Source organism: Pistacia vera, unplaced genomic scaffold, assembly GCF_008641045.1.
Source record: "Pistacia vera cultivar Batoury unplaced genomic scaffold, PisVer_v2 Contig221, whole genome shotgun sequence".
In the NCBI taxonomy this organism is placed as follows: Eukaryota; Viridiplantae; Streptophyta; class Magnoliopsida; order Sapindales; family Anacardiaceae; genus Pistacia; species Pistacia vera.
The window spans coordinates 235162-239793 of NW_022196026.1; the positions used below are offsets into that span (position 1 = coordinate 235162).

Here is a 4632-nt window from a genome sequence, read left to right on the forward strand (position 1 = left end):
ATGGACGGCCGTTCACTAGAAAAATATTTATTGTTTAATTACGCGTCTAGATTGCTAGTATGAGTCAGGGGGACACGTAGGCCGGTACACATTTTCGGTGCAAAAAAGCCGGTGTCCGTAGCTTTGTTGTAACAATATATAGAACGGATAAGATTAATATAAGTTTCAACTGTAATTCAAGCTAGCATTCTGAAAATTTACATGATAGAGAATAAAAGATAAGAGTTATATATGAATATATTATATTTGCAGTATGAACATATTGACATCAGGGTAAGAAAAACAGCGAAAAGATAAAACAATCTTAGGTGTTCTTCACGCGACTGCACATACTGTGCTCACAAATGATTGAGACTGTTCAAAGAATAGCACACCCTCCGCCATCTTTATTTCGGTGCCTCTCCATCTCCTTATTCGCTTTCTTAAGATCCTTTTTAAGCTTACGAATTTCGTCGTTTGATTTTGTTTCAGCGTCTTTTGCTTTCAATTCTGAATTTAATCGGGCAACTCGCTCCTCCAACAATTCCTTTTCAAGCTTACTATTTGTCGCTGTGAGCTTCAACTCAAGCTATTAAAAACATCAACGTGGACCATTAAACCCTAGAATAACAATATAATACAAATACTGCTCGATAGTATTGATGAATGAAAAAGATAAAACATTAGCTAGAACATTGCCAAATTTATCAACTGGAGACCATTCCCAAGTAAAATGGCACTAAATTTGATACAGTTGGAGGACCTCTGAAATCCTACAGCCATTGTTAATCATATAAGAATATATGTTTACATAGGATCTCATTGATTACCAAGATCATTCCAAGGCGTGCTATAATTTTAGACTAGCGGAAAGGGGAAATAATAGTAATCAAACAGGAAATACAGTACAAAAATGCTTGACAATAAAGGTGCAATTCGATATGAACAAACTACCGCAGGTACTCTTATTACTTCTTAATTCATTGAAAGTCAAAATGCAAAAGAGTATCTACAAAACCTTTATGAAAAATTATAGTCATTAAATCAGAATATGTGAAAATATGGCTTTATAAAAGAGTTTTATTCAATGAAATGGTAAGTTAAAGCCTCTTACGAGGTGCATAAGAAATTTAATCTTTCTAAGGGCGGTGTTCTCCATAAGTACGGGGAAAAGCCACAATTGCATCTTTACCATTTTGCAATTATACAACTTAGAATGTCTGACCGCAAATGCACATGATAAATTAAGAAATGAACATAGATCAACAAGATTACCATCTCACTAATTCGTTTGAGTTGATCTTCATATGATTTTTCTATTTCTGCCTTCAGCTCTGTAATTTCTCGCTTTGAATATCCCTTTAGGGAATCAACCTCCACTTGTTGTTCATGATGTTTCATAGCCTCCTTCTGTATGTCAAATAAAGATATTTCATGACATATGTAATGTGAATTGCATGAGTCAAAAAAAAAAAAAAAAAAAAAATTGTGAACAAACTCACCTTCACTTCAGCAAATATTTCATCTGTGTATGGTTGTCCACCATTCTGCGCTATGACCCGTTAACAAGGGACAGAAGCTCTCCAACTTGTTTAGCTCTTTTGGTTTCATCCTTGTTATCAAAAAGCACTCGCCGATTTTCACACAAAGCAAGAATTTCCTGAGACAATGTTAATATAAATTTGAAAAATAGCTTATATTAACCTTTTTACAGGATTAATGAACATTTTAAGAATCGTAAAGCTTAAAGATGTTCAGCCTAGCATATATATGCTAACCAAATAAAATAGTTTGGAAACAATATTTTTCTTAAGTTAACAACACGGCTAATAAATCAAACTTAAGTTAAAAAAGAAACCTTTAAAGGATCTGGACATTCGCGACCCAAATACTCTTCCAATGTTTCCTCATTTTCTTCAAGTTCGTCCCCACCGGTGAAGACTACAATCATGTAGTTTACAATTTTTCTTCCAAACAAAGACTGCAAGGTAAGTACTGCATCGTGTTCTTCTTGCGTAAAACGGTTTCTCACTGACAAAACTAAAAGGATTGCATGGATACCATCCTTGGCCAATTTAATACATTTGACGATTTCTTTCGCAACAAATTCAGAGTCAGCAGACAAATCAAAGACCCCTGCAATGACTCACCGCATTAGTTTATTTGATGAACAAAATTCAAATACAAGATAAAAGTTGTAAATTTTACAATCAAATCCAAGTTACCATACCAGGAGAATCAATAACATTAATGATCGGGCCATCTTTGAGTTCAGTTTTCTGCAATTCAGTAGTTTTAGTAACACCAGATGAACTAGCCTTGGACTTAAAAGCCTTTTTTCCAAGAATGCTATTCCCGGTGGAACTTTTTCCATTGCCAGTACGCCCAACTAAAACCACAGTCCGTTCTCCACTGGGCACAGACCGTTCTCCACTGGATAGGGAAGGGTTTATCACAGCATCCGTCACACTTCCATCCATTATGTAAAGATTAAATTACTTCACCTGCAATCCAAAAAACATTAAAAACACTTTCGATCAATCATTGCAACCCATGTTTGTTTTAATAATAAAAAAGAAAAAATTGGTCTGTCTGTGAGATTACTTACTTGAGTGTCTACGCGAGGGAGAGAGACAGGGAGAAGATATAGAGTTTGCGTGAGAGACTGAGAATTTATAAGGTCATAAATAGGAAAGAGGGGGTGGAATTTTTTTACATTAAGTTACTTGGAGTGATTGCAGAATATGAAGTTGCTTGGATACCCAAACCAAAACTAAACTTAAAAAAGCAACAATACCAAAAACAAAGTTAAGAACTAAATATAAAGCATATGATATGCCTAGCTATAAACTCAAGCATACTTCCATATGAGATTCGATTCTGTTGATGCTTGATTTTGACACTAACTAAACACACATGTGAAATGCTGAGTTGACCCAGAGGACACACGTGAATGGGAACGAATAGAGAATGATAAAGAGATGGAGAACAATGTTTAAAGTGGTTCGGATGCTCAAGCAAGCGATTCCCACGTCCACTGGTATTGTATTAATATATGAGATCAGGTCGCGTTTAGCGAGCTGATTTACAAGTGATTACAAGAGAGAGAGAGAGAGAATGTATGTATACAATTCCAGAGAGAATTTAGCTAGTCCCACAAATGGGAGAGGAACTCTTTATTTATAGTGGGATGAGTTGAGGTAATGATTACTAAATCTGTGAGTGGGTCAGACTGCCGTGTAAATCCTTCCTTACGTCCCGTTGCTCACATGCTCGAGTGATTTACACAATGCGTGCAGGGATTGGACACGTGGACCTTCTCCAACCTTTCGTTAGTTTGGCGTACACCCACTGCACTGGCAGGAGCATGCCGCTCATGTCATCACGCGACGTGGCTGTGCCTGGATGGCTGCAGGATTTACCTAAGCCCTGACCGCTTATGCTGACTAGGCTCTACATCAGTCCTACTTTTTCAAGCATAACAAAAGTCCCCTAGTTTTTAAGGTTTGAGAATCGAACCTTGGAAACTACATATTATACCGTGACTTGACGCGCTTGAAGGGATACTAGTCGACCCGACCTGGTTGCAAAGAAGTCGAGGAAACATTTCCATGCAAGCGACCTGAAATGGCCTTTACTTAAAGGGTCAATGACCTATTCTTAGACCATATTTAGTGCCATGACGATGACTTTGATCTTCATCCGAGGCTCACAACCTGACTACACTTGGCGGAATTCTTTGCCGAAGGCAAGGGGTCATGTTGCTTCAAAATTGAAATACATTGAAATCAAAGAGTCAAGTCGCTTCGCGACTTATAAGACGAAGAGTTTTCTTCATAACGACCTTTTCAGATGTTATCCATTGCACTTTTGTAGCGGATACATTTAATGAAATACTTTTCGTTCTGACAGATGTGTCCTGTGCGCAATAAGTGCCAGCCATGCGCATTAAATGCTAGCCATGCTGAAACGACATTCCCTATCAGAGTATTAAATGCGGACGTGGGCGCATTTAATGTGGAGGAGGGAGAACGTGTCGTCGCTTGAGTGTTTCAACGGAATGGAACGACGATTTGGTTTCTCAAAGCATGACGGTCACTCTTCTTCGCTGATCTGCGACACATGGTCACAATCAATAGTGAGATGCATTTTCCGCCCAAATGTCATTTGACTTTGGGAAACCAAAGCACCATTTCTTTCACTATAAAACCCCAAGTTCACTTCAGGCAATGTCACAATATTCATCTTCTCAGAGAGCGCAAGAAATTTTCATGAGCCTTGGTTCTTTGCCTTTCAGACTGGTGCGTGCTTGATATTCGAAGCAGGAGGATTAATCTTCTCATTCCAAGAGGTAAGGATCGTTCCTTCTACCACTTTTATTATTTCTTGTTTTCAAGCAATGATAGTCTACCTGTAGTTGATCGGAGATGAAACATTCTCCTTGGGTTTGAGCCATGGATGGTGGCTTTAAAATATTCTGTTGGGGTTTTTCTAGGATTTAAGAGAGGAAGTATTTACTCTTTCCTCTACGCCATCGTACAAAATAGTGTATGAGGCCTGAGTGATTCCCTGAATGTCGCTTTTATTTTCAGACCGCAGAAGAATGGACTCCCCAACAACCAAACCTAAGGAGGGGACTAGTTCGCCTGTGTA

The 4632-nt window shown here is 38.1% G+C and overlaps 1 pseudogene; it reads right to left on the reverse strand.

The window, feature by feature from the left end:
- Nucleotides 1-209: 209 nt before the first annotated feature.
- On the reverse strand, nt 210-2628 carry LOC116130478 (annotated as a pseudogene).
- Between the last annotated feature and the right edge of the window lie 2004 nt (nt 2629-4632).